Source organism: Petaurus breviceps, unplaced genomic scaffold (assembly GCF_028583685.1).
Source record: "Petaurus breviceps papuanus isolate PSGF00001 unplaced genomic scaffold, PetGlider_PUasm1.0 37, whole genome shotgun sequence".
Lineage (NCBI taxonomy): Eukaryota > Metazoa > Chordata > Mammalia > Diprotodontia > Petauridae > Petaurus > Petaurus breviceps.
Genome location: NW_027186296.1, coordinates 73,049,194 through 73,057,481, shown reverse-complemented (window position 1 = coordinate 73,057,481; position 8,288 = coordinate 73,049,194). Strand labels below are relative to the sequence as shown.

Genomic DNA, 8,288 nt, shown 5'->3' with positions numbered 1-8,288 from the left:
GAGGAAGAGAATCCAGGGGTCAGCAAGGGAGGAAAAAGCCAAGAGAGCACAGAATATAAATGCTAATAATAAAGAAGAGCTCAGGGGAAAAAAACAAAACAAACCAAAACAACCTAGGAGTGTTAGCAGGGTCATAAATGTAAGTCTTGAAGTTGCCAAGGATGATGACAGATGAAAGGGAGGAGAGAAAAATTCTAAGCCAGGAGCTGAAGTCATTGAGGAAGGTGGGAGGGCATCTTGAAGGTCAATAACTAAAAGTGACAGGGATTGGGAGATGGTTTTATAATTGGATTACTTGGCCTTCAAAGGAAAAATTAAGTAGTGATGGGAAAAGGGGCAGGGAGGATGGAGTTGACAGTGGGGAGGAAGGAGGTAAACCAAAATATCATCTCTTGGGCCTACTTCCTAATCTGTCTTCTTCAAAAATTTACTCCCTCCTTCCCCCCTGCAAACACCCTGCCCTGCCTCCCCCACAATATTTTCCTCAATCCCTTAATCCTGGTCCTGTTCAAGATTTTATCTTTGACCTTTTCTCTGTACTTTTACTCCTTTGACAATCTCATCCATTCCCATAGCTTCAGTAATGACTTTTATGTAGTTGACTTCTAAATCTGCCACTCGAGCTGTAGACCATTCTTAATTGCTTTTCAAACCTCCATCTGGATAGTCTATACACATTATATCCAGAATAGAATTTATTCTCTTTTCCCCAGAACATGCTCTCCTCTCTAACTTCTCTGCTTCTCTCGTTAGTATTATGTATTTGAAAACTTTGACTCTTCTCTGTCCCCCAATCTCTATTATTACCTGTTGCATTGCTAATTCCTTTAAATCATAACTCCATAGTATCTCTTGGACCAATCAGATCACCTCCTTTCTACTGTTCCTATGTGGCACAGGATAACTATAAATGTTCCTACTGCCATAGGCCACCGTAACTATTTGCCTGGAAGTGACCTTTTAACTGGGCTTTCCATTTTCATCTTCTCCCCATTCAATGCACTCTTCACACTAATTAATCTAATTCATGCGTGGCCTTGGTCATTTTACTTTTTTGTCCAAAGTTTTCAAGAGCTCCTCCTTAACTACTAAACAAAATTGAAATTCTTTAGCTTTTTTGCTCAAGACTTCCTGTAATCTGTCAGCATTCCATAGCTTGAGTCTCAAATCCCTACTTTCATCCATATGCTCTAGGTATTGGCCAAAATGGACTTTTCTTTGACCCCTGATTGTCATAGCACACTCTCATTCCTCTGCTTTTGCTCATGCCAATCATTCCTTGTGCTTGGAGTATCTTTTTCCCTTTAATCTCTACCTCCTTGATTATTCTCACCTCTAATTTCCTGTACTGTCTTTCCCATTTCTGAATTTCTACTTTTCTTTTATGGTTTGCTTTTGTTAACCTTATCCCTGAACTGTAATTGTTATGCTGACTAGTAGAACGATAGTAATGTGGCAGCAAGGGCAAGAGTTCCTTCATCTGACAGTCAAACTCACATGATATATACTTAATAAATACTTTTTGGTTTGATTTTTTTCTTTTTGTGTGATGAGAACAGTGAGTTTTCCAGTTTATGTGGAGTTTTCTTATTTTAATATTTATAAAGAATATATAAAGGAAAATGTTTTAGGCAAATTCTGCTTTTTAAAAATTTCTTTTGTGGCCTGTTTAAAACCTTTGGTTGGAAGTCCCAATGGAAGAAGATTTGACAGTTTCAGTTTAATTGTTTTGTTTTTCAGAAATAGCTTAATCTGGCTTTAGCTAGGTCATTCAGTCATGATAGCAAACAGCTTTCATTCTTTGCCTGGTAGCCAGGACCCCTGTAGAGCCTGCACGTACTGCATGGGGAATGTTATCTAGGATTAGCAGACATAAATGAGGAGGAATTGCTGCTTGATATTCTGTCACATTAATAGATATTCAATTCCTGACAATTTGAAATGGATGTTTTTGTACAGAGTATCTAAAGCCTTGTCTTTTTTTATTTTTAAGAAATATCAGAATTTTTGCCTATAAGTGAATATTTTTCATTTTCAAAGTAGTCACCCCAGGGAGCTGTATACTTCTTTAAATGACTTTACTATCTCTCAAAAACATCATTAGGAAATGTCTTCAGAAATTTTGAAAATGTGGCTGCTTCTTCAATATGTTTAATTGTTACACTTACTACTCCTTGAAGTCTGAGATGATAGTTTGAAAATAAAATTTTCCCATGGAGTCCCTGCTACTCAAAGGAGAAGCCAAATAATCCATAGGATCTTATTTAGACATTTAGATACATATTATTTTGTTTCCGCTTTAAAATATCCCTTTTGTTTCACTGATCTGATAGAACGTAGTTTCCTTGAGGGCCGGGGAAGTTTAGTATTTTATCTTTGTATCCTTAGTGTCCAGCACATGACAGGCACATCATAAATGCTTGAAGAATCATTGATGCTTGGCACTTTTCTTTTTGATTTATTGATTGACTAATGCTCAGCTTTAAAAATTATGGTAAGGAAATTCCTTTGTTATATTAAAGCTAACTGTGCATAGAAAAGGCTTGCCTTGAGACTGCTGCACATGTTTGCATAGCTTGATTGGCTGAATATTCCTGTCTATCAAAGGATGATTTGATTTTTAGAAATTCCTAAGTCTTCTTGATGGGGAGGTTGGGCAGTGTTGTGCAGTGGAAAAAAACAGTAGGCTTCAAATTTTAAGAGCATAGTAAAGTCTTGGCTCTGCCACTTACTAGCTATAATATTATTAATTTTTATGAGGCCTCTTTCCAAATGTGTTGATGCTGTGGTTGGTGGTCTTATTACTAAATTAAAGATTTGTGGTTGCTAGAGAACTGCATTTCTTAATGCACAGATGAGATTGCATTCTTGAGGTGAGTTCTCTTAAGTGAGTGGCTCTACCCTTGGCACTTTCCCTACACAAATGGATTAACCCATAATCAATCAGAAAATTTGTTTTTTGCTGATTTTCTCTAAAGTAACAAAGCTTTAAAAAGAAAAAAAAAACCCAACCCTCAAATCCCTAACATACCAAAGCTTATTTTGCCAAGAGGGTCTTGTCATTCAAAGCTGCACTCTTGGGAGACTACACTTTTTCCAGCAGTGTCACCATTGCTCAACACATTTGGAAATTCTCTTTAGAATCTGTCATTGGAGTGTGTTTGAGTTTCACAAGAGAATTCTTCATTGCTTTTCAGTTTGTTTGTGACTCAAGTGGTACATCCTAGCTTGATATCTTAAATTTGAATAGTTCTTTATGGTCAGCTTTGCTCTTTATCTCTTTTCATAGCAACCCAGTGAGACAAGTAGCCCTGACTTACAGATGGAAAAAATTGAGGTGCAGACAGGTTAAGTGAATTGCCCTAAGTCTCACTGCTAATTACTAAAAGAATTAAGACTATAATCTAAGCTTTTAACGCCTAAAACAGTATACAAGCTGTTGCCTCAGGGACTAGTTAGTTATGATAGTACTAACATTGGGTTCTAGTCCTCCTTAAGAGGAATGAATTATGAATCTATAGATGTTGATGGACATGTTTGACCTTTCAGATTGTTCACACTGTCTTTGCTTTCCTTTCTTCTTTTCCTATCCCCTTTATCTTGCCATGTTCTCATTCCTTCCTAATCCTCTCTTTATTTTTTGTCTTTATTTCCCAATCTCCCCTTTCATTCTTCCCTTTTTACCTTTTCCTCTTCCATTGCTTACCCTAGAGGAGAGTCTGTTGCCAAATTTTGCTAAGGGGCTTAAAATTTAAATTTAAACCATTTTCTCTAGTATTTTATACTGGCAAAAAGGTTTCAGGGACACATATGATAGATATCATCAAATATTTGAGTGAATAACACATGAAATATGGCTTTGGATGATAGCTAGGAAAAATATGGCGGCTGAATGACGCTATAGTGGGAATATTTGGAATGTCAATCTGTCGGGAAGCATTTATCAAGTAAATCAAGTAACAACAACAACAACAACAACAACACTTTAAGGTTTACATTATGCTTTACATATGTTATCTTATTTGAACTTTGTAGCAACCCTATGAGTTAGTGCAAATATTATCCCCTTTTTATGGATGGAGAAACTGGGACTGTGAAATTAAGTGACTTGCTTAGGGCCAAACAACTAAGTATCTTAAGCCAGATTCAAACTCAGGTATTCTTGCCTCCAAGTCCAGTACCTCCACCCCCACCCCACCCCCCATGGTGCCACTTAGCTATCTCAATGGGTGTGTTACAGTTAAATACCATGAATGCTTAAATCTAGTTTATAAATACTCTGTCTGTGTTATTTTTTTTCTACTAAGAAATAAGTAAGAACATCTTTATATAGGGAAGGATGGTGTATTTCCTTTTTTCCTGAAGTCTATATAAATCTCAATAAAGAATTCAGAGATTTTCCAAGAATGAAGATTATGACAAGCCAAATCTTTATCATGCAACATTTAAGTGCTGAAATGCAAAACTTGTCTTTCTTAGCAGGGAATTTCTGAGATACACACACACACACACAGACACACACACATATATATGAATAGAGAGAAATAATATATGTGTGTCTATCTATATATATGGAAAGAGCCCTCCCAAGAAATAAAGTAACATATGTGATATCTTTTTATCAAGGGGGTATTTTTATTGATTGCAAGATTTGGTTTTCATCATTAAAGACCTTTCAGTAGTTATAACCTGAAGGGATATATTTACTATTAGCAGCATCTGGGTCATTTGTGGTTTCTTTAAACAGCTTTTAGTGGTAACTTTGGCACAAACTTTTATTTGATATTTGGGAGGTAACATCCCAGTGGAACTTTATTTTCCTTTGGATTGTTTTTAATACGAGGCTGTTAATAGAGCATTTCCATTAACTGACCTTCTCTGTAAGATCTGCCTTTAATTACCGGTTACTAGTGGTGAAACTGACATAGTATAAGTGTAGCAGAACTGTACTGTTTATTATGAGTCACAGGTTTAGGCAATTGTCAAGAAAATATTTTCAGATATGATTTATGTGTGTGGATACAAGTAAGGCAATAGCTACACCGATCTTTATGAGATTGTGAACACACTTAATCTTACAATATTCTTGGCTTTAACCAATGCTATTATATAATAAGGAAACAATGTCTTTTTTGTATTTTTCATCCAAAACATTCCCCAGTGAGAAATCTACTTGGCAAAACATGTGATTTCCTATGAATAGATCTTTTTTTTTTTTTAAAAAAAAAAAAGCTTGATTATTTTAGCCAAACTATACAAAGTACATTCAACCTCCCCAACATGTTTTTGTAGGTATCTCTTAAATATACTTTTCTGGCATTTGGTATGAATTTGGCAGAATCTAGCCAGGGCTGTGGCGCCACATTTCCCATTCTTCCCAGGTTAACCTGCCTACCATCTTAACTTCCACCTGCAGGTCCTAGGTAAGACACACCCAGAGTTTGGCTCCAGTGCCAGTAAAATGTGTGTGTGTGTGTGTGTGCGCACGTGTGGATATGCATACATACATAAGACTGACTTGTCTGACTTCTAAACCCTCTGTCTTGCCTGGAAACCCTGTTCTCTGCTTCCTGACTAGAGCTGTAATGACAATGGAAAGGCAAACAAAATGGGAGATAAGCTTCCCCCCCCACCCCCTGAGGACTTTTTCTTCTTGCCTAAGTGGAAAATTCTGTAAATTTTATTTCCTAAAAAAAAAAAAAATGCAGAAAAGTACAAATTACAAAGGCTGCTTCATCATATATGCTGCCTTTAAGAGAAAGAGAATGCAAAGAATAAAATATTACAAACTAATATAAACTGTTAAGATAAAATAGCAGTGTTTTATGAGCATTTCTTAAGATGCTTTTCAAGAAAGAGTTCAAAAGGATCATCTTAAAAATAGCCAGATGCCTCCTTTCCTTCTTTGCAAAGGTTGGGGACTATATTTTTAGAACACTGTATCTATTATCAGATACAATGTTGGTTAATTTTGCTGTATTCTTTTTCCTTAAATTTTAAAATTTTTTGTTATAAGGAATGGCTCTCTGGGAAGGGGAGAGGAAGAGATATATTGGAAAATATGAGTGATATAAAAACAAAAGATAGCAAAAGAATTCATAAATTTAAAAGTCAGGTTGGTAAGTAACGTTTTATTTCTGGGATCAATAGCAGAACTCTTTGAATATTGTAAAACCAGCTTCTTTAGAACTTAGAAAGGACATAGGAATTAGAAAGTGCAATTCCATCCAGAATTGCTAGTCAAGTATCCTAGCTGATTAAAAAAAAACAGTTTTGTGAATCTCTCTGCTTATAAGGAAGGATAGCAAGTAATGTGAAGGACTTTATTGAGAAAAACTTTCTCAGCTGGTTCTTTCTGCATCATATCTCTTGTCTCTGAGGTTCACAAAAGAAATATAAGCAATATTTCAAGATTTGAATGGTTTACAAGGAGTATACTTAAGACAGGGAGTTAAAAGGACACTTTCAAATGTTGCAGAATAAAAAATAACTTCACATCTAGAAGGAGGAAAAAGAACACAATGATCATTCAGTCTCTGGGGAGAGGGAAAGAGAGAGAAGAGGGAGGGAGAAAGAGACACAAAGAGAGAGACACAGAGAGAGGGAGAATGTCTCTTCATCCTCATTTGATCCTTCCATCCCCACCATCACCAGCCTCACAGAGGTGCAGTGGGTAAAGCCTTTGGCAAACTTTAAGTCACTCTTTCAGTTATTTTCAATCTCTCTTTCTTTGCTGGCTCATTTCCTATCTTGCAAGCATGTCCATGTCTCCCCTACCCTTGAAAAATCCTTACTTGATCCTTCTATCCTTGCTAATTATTGTCCTATATCTCTTTTACATTTTGTGGCTAAACTAAACTCAAGTATAATACTATCTACAATAGATGCTTCCATTTTTTTCTTCTCTTACTCTTAATAACCCTTTATAATCTGGCTTCCAATCTTATAATTCCACCAAAACTGCTCTTTCCAAAGTTACCAGTTATCTCTTAGTTGCCAAATCCAATGGTCTTTTCTCTTGACCACCCAACAACCTTTAACACCATTGATCACTCTCTCCTTCTTGATATTCTCTTCTTGTTAGGTTTTCCAGACATCACTCTCTTCTAGCTCTCTTGCAGGTAATTGTCAGAAGGCAACAAATTCCAAAACCTGAAATAGTTTTAGAAAGAATTTTATTAGGTTTTTTGGCAAGGAAAGAGCTGGGAAAAGGTATGGCTCTCTCCTCAAGTCTTTGTGAGAATACATATAGCATTCAGACAACAGCATAAGGATATTTGCCTAATTGGCTGCATGTAGGCAGTAGGCAGTTTCCAGAGAAGGGCAGTGTGAGATGAATAGCAGCAGGTATAAATTATTATATATTGAGTATAAACACTCAAATTTGGGGAATGTAAAACACAAGCTTTGGGTGAGTCCAAAACAAGACTTGAATGGCATCTAAGTATTCCCTGAAGCTACACCGCTTACCCTAGAGAGCAGGGGTGGGCCTGTGACCTCAAGGTCACATGTAGCCCTCTAGGTTCTTGGATGTGGCCTTTTGACTGATTCCAAGTTTTACAGAACAAATCCTTTTATTAAGGGGTGGGGAACTACTGGTTTACAGTAAGCAGAAATGCTCATGTTTTTGGGGACCAGCCATGTTGAAAGTCTGATCACAGAGGGCAAAGACAGAAGTGGGGAGGCCCCTCCAGAGCAAGAGAATAGAAGAGGAAGACATTAGCAGCCACGAGACAGGAGGGCTCAAGACTTCTTGGTTGAATAGGCTTGCTGCTTATGTCCTGATGCATTTATCCTCCTCTTACCCCAGCAGGGAACCAATCTCTGGGTGAGAGCTGCCTGTAAACTCACGGGTGATGGCAATTGAAAACAGCTGGTCAGGTAGAAAGTAAGGAGCCTGGGAGCAGACCCAGAAGTTGTCCCTGACAATAACTTAGATATTAGTTCTATTTCCTGAAACTAGTCTAATAGATGGGGTTTCCTGATAATATGGAGGCCTGTGCTATCTGGGTATTTCTAGAGAAAACTTGTCATTGGAATGTGAACATCAGAAGAACCTCAGGGCACTGAGGAGATTCGATTTACTTCTGTAAAATTGAGTCTAATTGTATACCTTTGGTTTTGGCCTTCTGTGAGTAGAATGATACACATTTCTGATCCTTCTCATACTAGCCTCGACTGTGTGCCAAAATAGTGTTGTAACTGTTTAAAATATATGTATGCTCATATAAACAAAATTAACTAAGGAGAGAGAGAGAGAGACAGAGAGAGAGAGAGAGAGAGAGAGA

General features: G+C 37.0%; 1 protein-coding gene and 1 long non-coding RNA gene across 6 annotated transcripts in view; one reads left to right on the top strand and one right to left on the bottom strand.

Moving 5' to 3' along the window:
• ADAMTSL3 (ADAMTS like 3) overlaps window positions 1-8,288 on the top strand; it is a 567,766-nt gene that overhangs the window by 192,941 nt on the left and 366,537 nt on the right. The gene's annotated exons all lie outside the window — the stretch shown is intronic.
• LOC138168620 (uncharacterized) overlaps window positions 3,080-8,288 on the bottom strand; it is a 24,558-nt gene continuing 19,349 nt past the window's right edge. The window contains exon 3 of the long non-coding RNA XR_011170160.1: window positions 3,080-7,152. This is a non-coding gene — a long non-coding RNA (uncharacterized lncRNA). The remainder of the gene's footprint in view (window positions 7,153-8,288) is intronic.